Below are 17,466 nucleotides of genomic sequence, written 5' to 3'. Positions count from 1 at the left end.
GGTTTTTCACCCTATGATATGTCCCCTGCTGTCATGTTAATTGGTTTCAGCACCCGGCATCTTGTGCATACATTTGTCTAATCTAGGAATGGGAAGAGGAATAACAAAACGCTGAAACAAGGACATAGGATGTCCCGTTGCATCAATGATATACTCAGGAGAGTATATTGGAGAAGAATTGTACAACTTTGGGCAGAGGAAAGGATGGGATAAGGATGACTGTGGGAGGGAGTGGTTGTGGGACAAAAATAAGGGAAGAGGTAACAAAGATCAATTAGTAATATTCTCAACGCTTTACTTTTGTACCTGTAATTCTATGTACAGCATCTTTATAATAAAATAAAATTTTATTTAAAAAAGCAAAAAAAAGAACCAATACAATTAGCAACAGGAAGGTTTTCAGCATATTATTTATTCAAGTGCAATGAAGTCTAAAAATAAACAGTATTTTCAGAAAGAAATATGTACATGACAGCAGTTTGTATGAACAATGAAAGACTTTATGGATAAAACAATAGTAATGAATGATTGCACCCATTTGTAAAATTGATTGTTAAATTTTTTATGATCGCATATGCTATCATACAAGTTGGGTAGCATTATCACATGTCAGTATTTTCAAAATGTGCAGGTAATACAGCTCTTAATATTTATTTGAATTTTACATTAGAAGATTGTAATTTATCTTTGTCTTAGGGTAAAAAAATAATCAAAACAATTTTTCTAACATTCTCATGAGAATCATTTTTAAAAAACAAAATCAATATTGCGTTGATCTCAAGCAAAATTATGTTGGATATTTATGTTTCCCATCACTCTCTGGAACAGTTAGAAAGGTAGAGAGCCTTCTGTGACTCCCCTTCATGCATTTTTTGTTTCCATATTTTGTTAATATTACATAAGCAATGTACATCCCTTCTTCATCTTTTTATTACTGCCGTAATGCAAAATCACAAAGCATTGACCCTGATGACTATTACTTGAAATTAAACAATACAAAATATATTTGAATGGTGTATTTGAATTTTTAATAGAGATATTTATGCCTGTTATTACATTGTCATATTCATCACCTCATCCTACAATCAATCAGTCAAATAATTTTTGTGTTGTTAGTCAATTGATTTTGAACCAAACAGATTTTTTAAAAAGTTCGTATCATCAATTTTTAATCATCCCAAAATACAGGAAAGAAATGATATCAAAACACATGAAAATATATTAAATCTGGCAGCCTTCAACCAAATTACATGACGGTTTTATTTTGTCCCGACCCGCAGGACGTCAACGAGGGCAGTGAACCTAAGCGAGAAGGAATGAAGGGACAAGAGACACGAAGAATGACAGCAAGACAGGGATTCTGATCAAGCTGCAAATTTTTATTTTTCAAACAGGGGTATTTATATGCTTAGGATAAGGAAGCTTTTTCATTGGCCGTTAAGGAAGCTTTTCCATTGGCCGTAGCAGTGCAGGATGTTTGCTTAGGGCAGGAGGAATGGGTGGTCGTTAACAGTTGCAGGATGTTTACTTAGGGCAGGATGAGGGTAGAATAGTGTAAACTCAGCCTCAAGATGTTCCAGTGAGATAGTCAAGCCTATTATGTTGAGAGACTCAACTTTTGGCTCCCGACAGTATTTGGGGAGGTAATAATGTTATATGAGTTTAGATATTCCTAAACAGTATGTACTGAATGTGTTTCTCCAGGCAAGTTTCAACCATTGTTAATTTGACTAGTTTAGTAAATTTCAAAACCCTGTTCATGTTGCCTATGTTCAAATAAATTGTTTTGCCCCTTCCAAAAATCCATAAAAATAATGAGAGCATCCAAATATCTGATTATTCTGAATGTGGTAGAGGTAACTTTATCACATAATAATTTTGCATTGTGAGTTAATAGGCTTTCCTGAAGAGCACTGAAAATATGAGCATGATGTAAGAATCCAAATATACAATATGCCTCTGGAAATTAGAATGCATTATTTCCTAAATGCAAATTGAACATAGTGTATTAAAGAACTATCATTACTGTTTTCTGGTCTCAAGTATGGTATTTGATTGATTTAGGCAGAAAAGTGAAAAGCAATTAAACAAATCAAATCATAATGTAGGCCTCGTATTTATTTATGTACAGAATGACTCAATCACTTTCCAAAAATTTTCTTTTAACGCATTCTGATTTGAAATGAGAAGTCATGAAATAATACACATACAAGGGGATTCTAAATGAAATCATCCTAATCAAAAAGAAAAAAAAGACCAAAACCAAAATCAAATTAAAGACGATTCGTTTATGACATTGCAGTGTCTTGTCAGGAGGATGGATAGATTATCAACATTAATATAGGTGATAATTCATTCAAGGGAAAGAAAATATATTTGAACGTGGGAATCTTATTTACTAAACAAAGTTCTTAGCAATTTTGCTATGTACAAAATGGGGGGAGGTTGTGTGTTGTGGTGTGGCAACTTTCCAACACCTGAAACAGGCTGTGGAATATGTGCACATATTTCTAAGTCAATTAGGGATTTTAAGAAATCACAATCAAAATATTCAGCATGTGTTCTTTTTTTCAATTTTTTATACTGATTAAGTGGTTACATGATTTCCCAAATTTCACAGTATTATGGGATAGTGATGCTTAGTTAAAGTCACAAACAAATTCCAACTTGCATGGGGCAAATTTTCTATCATGGACTGTAACATTTATGAGTTCTATGAGCTTTGCAATACAGTTATTTTTTCCACATGGGGTCACATGTACATTTCTTTTGTTTTGCATCTCATCAGCTGTTCGTTCTTACCCACTTGTACCCTTCCTCCCTTCGCTGCCATTGAGTTGTTTGATTCATTTTGATCAATGTCCAGTGCAGCTGATGGATCCCGCTCTTGTATGTTTTTCCCTGATTCCCGGTTGTTATGTGTTGTCCTCCTGGTTTCCCTCCGGTGTGCACATATATAGCATATATATGATCAGCAGCATGGGGTTATTCAGTAGTGATTCGACCAGATAAGTGGAAGTCCTTTCTTAAGTATTGTTAATTTTGTCGTTTCACCTTACATTTTAGATTTAACATCCACTTTTCAGGGAGACCATGTGCTGTTTGTCTCTTTGCTCTTGGCTTACCTCGCTCAACATGATTTCTTTTAGCTCCATCCATTTTTCTGCAAAAGCCATTATTTTGTTCTTTCTAATGTCTGCATAATATTCCATTATGTATAGATACCACAATTTTTGGATCCATTCATCTGTGGTGGGACATCTGGGTTGTTCCATATTCTGGGTATTGTGAACAGTGCTTCAATAAACATGGAGGTGCATGTGTTCCTGTTCAGCATAGATGCCTAAAAGTGGTATGCCTGGGTCATAAGGGAGGTTTTAAATATTTAGCTTTCTGAGGACCATCCAGACTGCTTTCCAAAGTGATGGGATAAGTGAACATTCCCACTAGCAGTGTAATAAGGTTACTCTTTCTCAGCATTTCCTCCAGCGTTTGTCATTGGCTGACTTAAGGATGTGGGCCATTCTGACTGGGTTAAGGTGATATCTCAGGGATTTCTTTATTTGCATTTCCTTCACAACCAGGGATGGTGAACATGTCCTCATGTATTTCTTTGCCATTGTAATCTCTTCTTCTGAGAAGTCTCTTTAGTTCCCTTGCCCATTTAGTAATTGTTTGTTAGGTTTGGGAAGGATTAGTTTCTTGGGTTCCCTGTATACTGGATAATACCCCTTGTCTGATATATTGGTGGTAAATATTTTTTCCCAGTTAGTTGATTGTCTTTCTAGCTTGGTTGCTATACCTTTAGCTATGCAGAAACTTCTTATTTTAAGGTGTCTCATTTGTGAAGTCTCTCTCTTGTTGTGACCCTGGGACTCTGTTCAGGAAGTTCCTGCCTGTGCCTATAAGTTCAAGTGTCTTCCCTACTCCATCCTGCAATAGTTACAGAGATTCAGATTTGATGTTAAGCTCTTTAATACATTGTGAGTTGATGTTGGCGCATGGTGAGAACTGGGGTCCACTTTTAGTCTTCAGCATGTTGCCGCCCAGTTTTCCCAGCACCAGTGGTTGAAGAGGCTGTGTTTTCTTCCAGTGTATGTCTTTGGCTCCTTTGTCAAATATAAGCTGACTGTTGGTGTGTGGTTTCATTCCTGGATCTTCTATTCTATTCCATTGGTCTTTGGGTCTGTGTTTGTGCCAGTATCATGCTGTCTTTGTTATTATGGTTCTATACTAGAGTTTGAAGTCCAGCATACAGATCCCTCCCATCCTGACTTTTTGGCCTAGAATTGTTTTGGCTATTCTAGGTCTTTAGTTGTTCCATATGAATTTTTGGATGTTTACTGTATTTCAAAAATGTATGTCATTGGGATTTTAATAGAAATTGCATTAAATTTGTATATTAATTTTGGCAGTATTGCCATTTTCAGTATATTAAGTCTGCTGATCCAAGAGCATGGAAGGTCTTTCCATTTCCTGGTGTCTTCTGTAATTTCTTCCTTTAAGTTTTTGTACTTTTTGTTAAATAGTTCTTTTACAACTTTGATTCAGTTAATTCCTAAATATTTTATTTTTTTTTATTTTGGGGGGTTGCTTCCTTTATTTCCCTCTCTGCTTGTACATTGTCAGTTTACAGGGAGGCCACTTTGTGGGTTGATTTTGTATCCTGCTACTTTGCTGAAGTGATTTATAATGTCTAAGAGTTTGGGATTGGAGTTTTTTGGGATCGTAAATGTATAGTATCATGTCATCTGCAAAAAGGGATAGTTAACTTCTTTCCCTATGTGGATCCCTTTAATGTCTTATTCTTGCCTTACTGCCCTAGCTAGGGGTTCCAGGACTATACTAAACAGGAGTGGAGACAGTGGACATCCTTGCCTTGTTCTTGATTTTAGGAGAATTGGTTGTAGCTTTTCCCCATTAAGTATAATAATGGCTATTGGTCTGTCGTATATGGCTTTTATTGTTTTAAGAAATGTTCATTCTATTCCTATTTTCTCCAGAGTTTTAACATGAATGAATGTTGTATTTTTATCAAAAGCTTTTTTGTGGAAATAATCATGTGATTCTTGGCCTTGCCTCTGCTGATGTGTTGGATTACATCTATTGATTTACATATGTTAAACCATCCCTGCATCTCTGGGATGTAATGTATGATTTTTTAATGTTTTTCTGGATTCTGCTAGCTAAAATTTTGTTAAGGATCTTTGCATCTGTGTTCATGAAGGAGATTGCTCTGTAGTCTTTTTTTTTTTTGGTTGGGTCTTTGCCTGGTTTGGGGATGAGTGTGATATTGGCATTGTAGAATGGGTTTGGGATAGCTCCTTCCTCTGCTTCTCTGAAGAGCTTGAGGAGAATAGGTATTAGTTATTCTTTAAAGGTCTTATAGAATTCTGTTGTGAATCGATCTGATCCTGGGCTTGTCCTTGTTGGAAGACTTCTGATTGCTTCCTGTTTCTCATTGTAAGATAATAGCTTATTTAATTGATTTACTTTTTTGCTCAGTTTGGGCAGCTTGTATTTCTCTAAAAATGCATCGATTTCTGCTAGGTTTTCTTTCTTTAGAGAGTACAACTTTTGAAAATAGTTCTTTATAATTGTTTGCATATCTTGGGTATTGGTTGTGATCTTTTCCCATGGCATCCCTGATCTTGTTAATTTGGGTTTCCTCTCTTCTTTTCTTAATTAATCTTGCCAAAGGTCTGTTGATTTTATTTATTTTTTCAAAGAATCAGCTTTTTGTTTTTTTTATTTTATTTATAATTTTCCTATTCTCTATCTCATTAATTTCCACTCAATTTCATCATCTCGCTCCGTCTATTACTTTTTTATTGTAAAGATTTTTTACAGAGGGATTGCAGTTACATTAGTAAGGCAATGAGTACATTACATGCTGATCAATTTTACACTGTCACATGATGTTCCACTCTCCCTGCATGCCCCAAACTCCCTCATGCCTCCCCACCCCAGTTCCAAAGTTGTAAAGTTGGTTTCCAATATATGTCTTGTGGTTATCCTTGTTGCAATAGGCCAACCTGTTCCTTATTTGAGGATTTTGTTATTCTCTTTCTGTCCCCAGATTAGACAAATATATATACATTATGCAGGGTACTAGAATTGACAAGGGACATGAGATAAGGGAAAGAATATACAAAGGAAACAACAACAAAAAATAAAATCACATAGTACATTTAAAATTAAAACTATAAATACAGACTTCTTTTGTCCATATCTCAGAATTGTTCTCACTTATCATCATGTATGATCATATGTTCATAACTTTTCAGCTTTTCAACTCATCTAATAATATTATCCTATATGTATACAAATCATTGCAAATAAGGGAAACAATGGAAATATAATTTCCTTGGAATGGGTTACATTACTTAATATGATTTTTTTCCAAGTATTTCCATTTCATAACAAAAGGTACAGTGTGGTTGTTTTTGTTGGAAGTAGAGAATTCCTCTATGTATATATATAGATATAGATAGATAGATAGATAGAAATGAATATATATATGAATGTATTTTCTTGGTCCACTCATCTACTGAGTGGCATCTGGGTTGCTTCCATATTGTGGCTATTGTTAATAATGCTATTATTTATATAGTTGTGCTAGTAGCTTTACTCTGGTCTTGTTAGTGATCATGTAGTTAACTGTCCAAAAGTAGGATTGCTGAATCATAGTGGTACTTGTATGAGTAATCTTTTCAGAAACCTATATACTGCTTTCTAGAGCATTTGAAGAAATTTATACTCCCAAGAGTGCAGTTCCTTTTTGGCCCCAACCGCACCCTCTACCAGCATCTGTTTTTATTAGATTTCTTTATTATAGCCATTTAAAATAGGATTAGTTGGAATCTCATTTTTTTCATTTACATTTCTTTTAATGCCAGAGAAATTGAGCATTTCTTCATGTGTCTATTGACTATACTTATTTCCTGTTCAGAGAAGTCTCTCTTTAATTGTTGATGGGGCAGTTCTTTCTTAAAGATTTGTTTGTCGAGGATTTAATTACTTGAGTTTTAAGTATATTTTAGACATGAGAAATATGTCTGTTGTATAGCTAGTAAATATTTTCTCCCAGTTTGTTGGGTTTCTATTGATCTGACTAGCTTTATCCTTTCTCATGCAGAAGGTCTTCAGGTTCAATCCCACTTGTCCAACCATTCTTTGATTTGTTGTGTTTATAGGTCCTTTTTAAGAAAATTTTGGATTATGCCAAGAAGCCATGGCATTTCCCCTGTTCCTTCCTGTAATGTTTTTGAGATATCTGCTTTGACTTCGAGGTCATTGATCCAGTTGTGTTTGATTTTCATACAGGATGATATATAATATTCAAATTACCATTTTCCACAGGTCTTCAACCAATTTTTACAGCACTATTTACTGAAGAGACTGTCTTTCTTCCATTCTATGTTTTTGTCTCCTTAATGAAGATTAGCTTGCTATAGGTCTGGGAGTTCATTTCTGGGTCTAACATTGTATTCCATTGGTCTTCCCAGACAAAAACCCCAACCACGCCCAAGCTCAGTCCCAGAATGTGTTTTCTCTTCTTGTTGCTCCTTCTATTCAAGTAACTACTGCAATCTGAAGCTTTCTTACTACTTTAATAATGTATTCAAGTATCACGTTTTATAGAATGATTCTCTCACAACTCTGGCCAGTACTCTATTCACATCTAAAAAGTCTCTTGAAAGTTCTTGTTCAATTGTCAATGTGCATCCTTGTGTGTGGAGCGCATATATCCACACAAAATTTCCATGAGATATCAAATTTTGTAATGTTTTATTCGGTACTAAAAATTAATAGCTAAATAACACTATTCACTGGTAAAAGCTTCTTTAGAAATAAGCATACGATGATTTTTACTGCACAGCAAAGCATTCACATATTGCAGCAATTTATCGAAGATTCCTCACCGTAACATTAAAATACCTGCGAACAATTAAATGACTTCTTTGAGAAAAACAAACATAACTTCTTTTTGCCCTTAAGGAAATTATGAAGAACCATTTTTTTACTCCTTCCAAGTAATATGTGTACCTTTTCAAAGAATTATTCAGATTTAATAGTCAGGAAAATTAAAACTTTTCTGATCTTAGTCATAATCTATTTATATATTAAAACAATTTTGGAAAGAAGAAATATTTCAAAATCAAGGAGACTTTTGGGAGTAGAGTGGAATATGACAAAACAATATTTATACAGTCTATGCAAAAGACCTTAACATACATTCTGTAATCTGGAAATAAATAACATGTACAATCATAGCAATTGTTATATATACTAGAATTCATAAATTGCATTTGGCTAATTGTACTAAAACTATTTTTTGAAGGAAATTTGATCTAGTAATTCCATTTAAAATCTGATAATGAATAGAGATTCTCATCTCATGTATATTTTTTCTTCAATTACATTGTCACAGTTCAATCCAAACTATTGTTTGTAATTAGGAAGGAAAAGTGTGGATTTTAGTAATTGTATATTGTTTCTTTTCACTTCACATTGATAAATAAGTTTCAGGTTAAAAAGTGTGTTTCTGTTGTCTCTTGTGACAATATTGGATTGTGACATTAAATTTTGGAGCTAAGATATGCTCAACCATAATGCCTAGGAGAGACAGATACTCATTTTAAGTGCAAGATGAGAACTGAGTTTCAGCACTCAAGCTATTATATTTTACTTTGAGCAAGATATATTGAAGACATTAAATTATTGACATAAAATAATCAGCAAATTACAAATAATAATGTCAAACAAATGTTTGTATAGCTTCAAGGTGAAAATAAAAATTTTGCCACTTTTAGATATTTTTTGTTAACTTTGGTTCAATTGCCACACTTCATGAAACAGGATGGGTAATATTTTAAAGATTTGCACTTGCAAGGAAGAAAGAATTGAACAAATTATTGAATATATACACATGGCAGAAAAAGGTATCATCATTGAAGTGAGATTCATGATAGAAGAAAAACTGAAGGTATTCTTTTAATAATCTAGGTCATCCTAAGAGAAGGGAAATTGCCATGTTACCAGGTGTTGACTAGACCATTTTTAAAGAAATAGCACATACAGCATAGTAAATGTCTAAAAGGTCTACATTATCATAGGGCCTGTGCTACAAATGAAGCTTATGTAAACTTTCCTTGTTAGCCTTTGGTTCCATTGAAGTTAGTATTTTCCTGGTTTGATTCCTTGGAACTCCTTGGTGAATCTTGATAGGACAAAAGGCCCAATTTACAGAAATGTCAACTTGATTCTTTTTCAACCAATTTTCATAGAGAAAAACATTTGACGATTTTATAGTGTGAAGACTGAAGTTTGTAGAACATTTAGAGATTATAGATGACAGCATTAAACAATTGAAAATTACTCCACAATATTCTGAATTTCCCAGTGTTGCCATAGACCTAAGCAAGCGCCTTTATCAGTATCATGTCCTTTACTCAAAGTATACCATGGTCTTCTAACTTGATGAACAGCTAGAAAGTATGACTTAAAAAGTCCTTATGAAAGATCTAAAGTAAAAGTGTTAGGAAAGTGAAGGAATATTTAGATTTACATTGAAAGATTTCAACTCTCATTCATAAGTAGAAAAATATCTTGACTTAAGTATGCAGTTGATTGAAGTTATACTAAATATAGTAAAAATTATAGGACACTTAATTATTCAGAAGCCAAACCACTGAGTTTTAGGGAAATGGAGGAAAATTAAGGTTATTTACATCCAAGAGGGAAATGAAGAATACAAACTAGTACATGCTAGAAGACTGAAAAAATGGAGCCTTTTTGTATTTGCCAAAATAAACTAGATTTACAAGCTAAGCAGGCATCCTTATCCTCTGGAGAAAGATGGACTAACAACCAGTAGGTATGTCAAGTCCAGTGTTCCCTTGCCTCCAGGGTGCCTTCAGGATGGGGCTAGTGTTACTTTATTATTGGTATTAACATAACTTCTTTGTCGATTACTATTTATTGAACACCATCGCACCTTATGGCATGTGCAAGCCTCCTCGAAGAAACAAATTTCAAAAGTGAAGATCTCACAACATGCCCTATCTTTTTCCTTTAGACTTCCTGAAGTCTTAGTTGAATTCTTACCCTTTTTAACTTACACATGAAAAGCTCCTACTGCTTATATCTATTTGCCTGTGCCTACCCACCATCTAGCTTTGATTGGTGCACTCATTGACTGCACTTTTCATTCATGTTGATGCTAGTGTGCATATGAATAGGAAATCCGACATTTGTACATTATATATTATTTATCAATCAGGTGATTGTAGGTCAGTAGATGAACCTTCTTCATTATGACCCCCTCAAAATTGTCGATCACCTACTGTACTCATGTGAAGAAGCCTTTACCACCACCATGTCATTTATCCAAATCATGTGTTCTCTCTCAGCTTGACTTAACAGCCAGCGGGCATTAATTCAGAGTTTCTTAAGAAGGATTAGAATGATGAATGTGAAGACAGTGAGGAATAGTAAAACTTGTGAAATAGTAAATTTTCTGATATTCAGAAAAGCTCTGAATATGAGTAATGTTTTGCTCTTAATTAAAGGAATAACATAAACGGATAGAGTCGGGAAGAATGAAAAGTAATGTGTGTACATTAAGGTATTTGCTAAAGATAAATTTATAGATAAATGTCTATCTAATAGACATTTCACTTGTAGTGGTCACTTCCAATGTCGCCTCTGTTTGAGACCATACTTAAAATAACAATGGCATAATCATTTCATATTCAGGATCTCTTGTCCTTCGTCACCACGTCATTGTCAATTGAAGTGCTCCCTTCTGATCCAAAGACCGAAAGGAAGATTTCATTTCTGAATGCTATGATTTTTATCATAAAGTTAACTGGAATTGTGCTAGGCTTCAATAGAAGTTGCTGCTGGTGTTTTCTTAATCTCTAACTAAACATTGATAGACTTGTGCTGCTGGTGTCTTCTTAGCATCTAACTTACCTGAACTACAGTGCAACTGTTTATACCTACACAGGAATTACTATATATCTCTCTTGTTTTGCTGATCTGACAGTTTGATCTAAGGAAGTATATATCCTGCGCTAAAAATATTCCCTGAATGAAATAGTACTTGGATTAAATTTCAGTCACTGGAAAAATGTTAATGGAGGGCAGTGAACTTTTTCTCCTCCATGAAGTTCATCCAGCAAAAAAATGATGTAACTGCATGCAAATATAAATATCTTAATGTTACCTTTACCTAAGAAATATTTTACACAATGTTCTGTATTTAACAAAGTATGTGAAACCTGTGTCTTAGAATATGGCATGAGGAAAATGATATCAATGCTGTGGATGTAAAACTGTGTTCTGAAATAACACTAACCCCTGTGGGATTTTCTCAAACCTACTACTGAATAAGCGTATTTAAAAACATCAAGAAAGAGAGATGTACTCAGTAGAGGTTTTTAAAATAGAGTAAATCAAACAAAAATAGGTATGAAGTGGCAGTTAATGTTTATATATTTCCAGGCCTAGAATGTGTTACTCATATTTTAGAGTGCTTCTCTTGATAACATATGACAGAAAGAATCAATTCACAATCGTATTTCAAATATTGTGAAATATTTACTTAATGTTTAATACCTGTTATCTGTCATCTTTTATTATTCCCGTTTTGAAGCTCATGTTTTGTAATAAATATCAGAAAGTCTTTTGGATAGGTCAGTTTGCTTGAACTCAGAGCCAAATGAGGATGCACATATAAGAATATGTCTTGGGCTGGGAAGGTTGCTCAGTGGTAGAGTGCTTGCCTTGCAAGCATGAGGTTCTGGGTTCAATTCCTCAGCACCACATAAGCAAAAAGAAAAAAGCTGGAGTGGCACTGTGGCTCAAGTGGTAGAGCGCTAGCCTTGAGCTGAAGAGCTGAGGGACAGTGCCTAGGCCCAGAGTTCAGGCCCCATGACCGGAACCCCCCCCCCCAAAAAAAAAGAATATGTCTTATATGTCATATAAGATTATGTCTAAAGACTTTTTCTTCAAGGCCAGCACTCTAATAGTTTGAACAACTCTGATGCTACTGATGTACAGGTGGTTAATTGGAGAGAAGCTTCTAAAATACTTTACTTCTCTGGTTGGATTTGACTGACCACTCAAAAGTCTCAGCCACCTAAGTAGTTAGGATTGGAGGTATGAGCCACTATAACTCAGGTATGAAAAATTGCACAAGAATATCTTGATGAAAATATCTTGATGAAAAGAACAAAAAGGAAAGTTCATGGGAAAAACCCTGACTGTTCTTCGAACTCTGTTTTAAATGGAAGCAAATTCCTAATACACATGTGCAGTGGTTCTGAAGACATATATTTTCTTGTGTTCAAAACTATAACATGAATGTCAGTAACTTTTGTTTTTATACTTGCTTGATAATGTAGTTTTCTAAACTCATAGGAACAGAAGCATTCTGCTAGTGCTGTACGTACACGAAACTTGCAATTTGAAGAAAATATGATGAAAACAGACCTGGGAAAAAGGAGATAGAATGATAATATCTGTTCATTATTGCATAATCTAGAAGCATTCATGAGCCAAAGAAATAATTTATAGAAATAGTGTTTGGAACGTGGAAAAAATGGTATAGCTTGGTTGATATCTCTTAATGTAAATCAGAGTCAGTCAAATAAAGCAGGATGCCTTCAGTAAGAAGCAAAAAACAAACAAACAAACAAAAACGAAACACAGCAGCAACAACAAAGAAACATTAGTTGGGTTCTTAACCAACATTTTAGACTTTCTCCCTTGAGAAAGGTTTTTGTTAGGTTGATAGGGCAAATAATGTTCAATTCCAGTTCTTCACCCAGGACTCAGATCAACCTGTATTTGAGTCAACTGAAACACATAATAATGGCACGGACTACACCACAGTGTTTAACAGCATTCTAATCTAATCTACTTTTATATAATAAATTTCATTGCAATTATGCTTGTATTAGAATATATGTGCCTTGGTGTAATTTTCTGTAAATGGATATTATATTTTTCTTCTCAATATTCATTGTTTATGCACATATAACACTCTTTTATTCACTTCCATTATAGATGTAGTAATAAAATCAGTAATAAAATAGTTCAATGTATGAGTAGCATTTCTCATAGCAAGAAATACAAAATAAGTTTGAACACAAAATTTCGAGTCTAAATAAGTGTATGGAGATAGACAATAGACAGAGCTTTTTATTAAAATTGAAAAATGACAGTGTGAAGGCATAATAGTCCAAAAATTTTAATTATTCTGGACACTACTTGAAGTCATGAAATTCTCTAATGTGTGTCCAGATATATTTGGGGCAAAACTGATTGAATAAAGGGACACAAACCTTATTTGACTGATTGATTATAGTATGAAATACTGAATTCAATATTGTAACAGGTATGAATTTGAATCTAATCATCTATATTAGTATTTCAAATTCTCCTTTCAGATATTATTCTCTATGGTTATATAAGGTGATAGTCATCAGTGGCAATACTCTGAGATTTCTGCTACCATAGAATAAAAGCCAAAATAACAAAAGGAAATTGCTTATTGAATATTAAAAAATATGTCCACACAAACAAATGGAATGACATAAGGAGAAAGAGAGTCAAGGAAGGCTCTCTATCATTCTATGTCTTTCAGAGTGTGATGGGAAATATGAATATGGGATATTATTTTCTTCAGATAAATGCAAGGATGCATTGTCAAAAATCTTCTTCATGAGAATTTGTCTTGTAAATTATGAGTATTGAACCCTCTGTCAAGGTGATCTCTCTACTACTTGAGCCACAGCACAACTTCCAGTTTTCTATTAATAATTTGGAGCTGAGTCATATGAGTGTGAGCCACTGGCACCTGGATTTCATTTGAATTTTAGAAAAATGGTTTTAATCATTTGAGTCAAAGATAAATTACAACCTTCTAATTTAACATTGGGATTAATGCTAAAAAATCTATTATCTGAACATTTTGTAAATACTGATGTGCCTTTAGCACACAATAGAAAAAGCCATTACAATTTTGCCAATCAGTTTTACATAAGAATGCAATAATCAGTTAATATTTGTTTTTCCCAGGAAATCTTTCATTGTTCATACAAACCACTATTATTTATAGTTTTCTTTTTTCAATAACATTTTTACTTTATTTCAATTTTTAAAAAAAAAATATTATTGCCATCCAACAAAGCAGTTTATGAACCTAATGTGTCATTATCAATGTCACCCCATCAACATTCTCACTCAGCCCCCTAACTACCACTTCCTTTACTTTTCTTAATGTTTTTAATTTATTTTTTATTGTGAAAATACCGTAGAGAGGGGTTACAATTACATGGGCAAGATAACGAGAACATTTCTTATCAAGCATTATTTCCTCCTCCTTTGCTTCTTCTTCCCATCCCTTTCCATCTCCCACCTTCCCCAACCCTCCTATCCCCATCAACTCCCGGCCAAAGTTGCAAAGTTCGTTTTTCAACATCATGACTTTGAAAATACAATTTATTTGCAAAGAGTATTGCACATGAATGAATAATACACTATAATCATTCCTATTGCAGATTGGGCTGGTAGTTCAAACACATTTTATGAGGATTGTCTCTGGAAAGAAAGTTAGAACAGTGTAGTGAATTCAGAAGATGATCAACGGATATGGTGATTTTGAAAAGAGGTTGTTTCTGGTGATGTGCATAATAAGACTGCGATATTTTTTTCATATTGAGCAACAAAATATTGTGTGCAATCTTTGCAGAAATATTTGAATGTAAGTACAATTCTACGGATTGATTCAACACGAATATTTACAAGAAATCCTGGTAAAGAGAGGCTACCTGTGAATCTCGTCATTTTCTTTTCACACTGGATTTTGTAGAGAATGTAGAAGTCTGAAGGAATCAACATAGGAAGGAAAGTAAGTGGAAATATCAAGAGATTGAGTATTTCTGCCCTTCCAGACGTCACTATCTGAAACAAATAAACAAACACAAATTAAAAAAAAAAACATATCCTTGCTTTTAAATTTCTATATTTTTCCAAAAGGGCTCATAGCGGAACAATGAGAGCCTACATATCATGAATAAAGGCATTATCAATGGCTTCATTTTGTGCCTTTGTGCTACGCCCTTGTCCAGCCACAAAACTACTTTACAAGAAACTGAATGTCTGTATAGTAAATGAGAATTTTATGCATGCCTCGATTTTAGAGGGACCATCATTTTTCTATCAATTCATGGATGTTTATCTCAGTGAACTGTGATTAGTGAGAATCCAGTTTGGGACAGTGTTTCAAAGAGTTCCCTGTCATTCTGAATCTAGTATTACCATGATGGAAAAAGTTCATTAATTCATTTTCCCTGCTACTAATTTTATGTGTATTTTTGGCTCAAACGTTCTTAGTTCAAATTAAAAATGTTCATAAATGCTTAAATGTCACCTACTAGAATACACATCAATAATTTTTTCCTATTTCTTGAAGAGCCATGCTACAATATCAAGTTACATTTTACAAATGAATGCATGTGTACTATTTGTAATTGTCACTATTATTAGGCAAATTCTATGAAGACAACCAGTCAAAGTATACTCCATCTGTACAATATGCTTAACTCCTTCATATCTCGTTTCTCCATTACTTATACTTGAACGTACTGTTAGTAAAAGTATCTTGTATATAATAGCATACTGGAACACAATAGAAGGCAGAGAAAACACTGCTGGCTTAAAAGCAGGAATGCCAGTGATGATCAGATTGCATGCTGGTCAGTAGCAGGAAGAATGCTATGTACATATCAAATGTACTGAATTTTAGTAAGTTGAAATAAATAATAAGTAGTTGGATAATGTCCTAGCGTCTGATTGAAATGACAGAAGCACAAGTTGGCCTATCAGTCATAAGATCATGATTCTTATGTGAGAATTATTTGTCATATCCCAAGCGTGATGAACACACATATGGTAGACATTTACAAAACTTGATCATTACTTTTGAGAAGACTTCTGATGGGAATCATTTCTATCTACTTCAGAGAGGGTTCCTGGTAAGCTTTAGTGTGTCTGATTAACTTCATGAGATCTCAAACACTGCCATACCATACTTTCTTTTATCCTTAACGAAGTGTCCATACATTTTGTTGCACTTAGGAATAGGTCTAGATTCTCCATTTACAAACAAATCATGGCCTTCTATTTCTTCTCTCCCATGTCAGTTTGTTTCAATTGTCTCAAACCAAGTTTTATTGTCCTACCAATAGAAATACAGAAATGCTTCAGTTCTTCGGGATTCATAAAATAGCAATTCCAGACTGACAAATGTGTAAACACGAAATGTACAGTCCTCATTATTGTGTGACCTAATATTTAATTTCTAGTTGTTTATTCATAAACACTAGTTATTTAATGATGAATCTTGACATTGAGAATACATAATTGCAGTATCCATATTTTTAATTGTGAAAATACCATAGAGAGGGGTTATAATTATATGAGCGAGGTAATGATATCAATCATTGTTGCCTCCTCCTTAGTTTCCCCTTCCCATTCCTTCTGATCACCATCCCTCCCGCCCACCTCTGGCTCCCTACTTCTTTCCCCCCACAGCGCCCAAGTTGTAAAGTTAGTTTTTCGACATAATGTCTTATACATCTCATTGTTGCAATTACATGTATCCCTATTTAAACAATTTGTTTTTTTCCCTTCTCTTCCACAAAATATGTCAACATCAAATACACTGAAAACAGGGGTTATACAGTGTGGGAGGGTCATACTTATACATATGTTAGAAACATTAGCCAGCAAAAAAAAAAAAAAAAAACTTTTGAGTCCTTATCTTGAGGTTCATTATGCCTAACATCAAGTTATCTGACCATTTCTGCTTCTCTCAGACATATACTCGTTGTTGCAAATAAGGGAAACCATGGGACCGAGGTTTCTTTGTGCCTGGCTTACTTCACTTAATATAATTTTTTCAAATCTTTCCCTTTCCTAACAAATGGGGCAATGTCATTCTTTCTAATGGAGGCACAGAAGTCTATTGTGTATATCTACCACATTTCTTGATCCAGTCCTCTACTGAGGGCCATCTGGTTTGGTTCCATATTTTACGTAAGGTAAATAATGCTTTCACGTGTAATATTTTCAGGTTGCCTGCTTTGACTCCTTGGTTCTTAATCTATTTGGAGTTGCTTCTGGTGCAGCGAGATATATAAGGATCTATTTTTAGTTTCCTACAAGTTATTAACCAATTTTCCAAGCACCATTTACTGAAGAGACTGTCTTTCTTCCATTCTATCCATTCTAGTTTTTAGTTACCTTATTGAAGATTGCATGGCTATAGGTCTGTGGATTCATTTCTGGGTTTTCAATTCTGTTCCTTTGGTCCTGAGGTCTGTTCTTGTGCCAGAACCAAGCTGTTTTGATTACTATGCCTTTGTAGTAGAGTTTGAAATTTAGTATTGA

At 34.2% G+C, this 17,466-nt stretch overlaps 1 long non-coding RNA gene across 1 annotated transcript; it reads left to right on the top strand.

The window, feature by feature from the left end:
* The first annotated feature begins 4,080 nt into the window (after positions 1-4,080).
* Positions 4,081-17,228, top strand: LOC122127982. The gene is made up of 3 exons (XR_006151340.1): positions 4,081-4,176; positions 12,649-12,653; positions 17,218-17,228. It is a non-coding gene; the product is annotated as an uncharacterized LOC122127982 (long non-coding RNA).
* Positions 17,229-17,466: the final 238 nt, after the last annotated feature.

This window comes from Dipodomys spectabilis, unplaced genomic scaffold (assembly GCF_019054845.1).
Source record: "Dipodomys spectabilis isolate Male_0828 unplaced genomic scaffold, ASM1905484v1 ptg000319l, whole genome shotgun sequence".
NCBI classification, from domain to species: domain Eukaryota; kingdom Metazoa; phylum Chordata; class Mammalia; order Rodentia; family Heteromyidae; genus Dipodomys; species Dipodomys spectabilis.
This window is presented reverse-complemented; position numbering and strand designations above follow the sequence as displayed.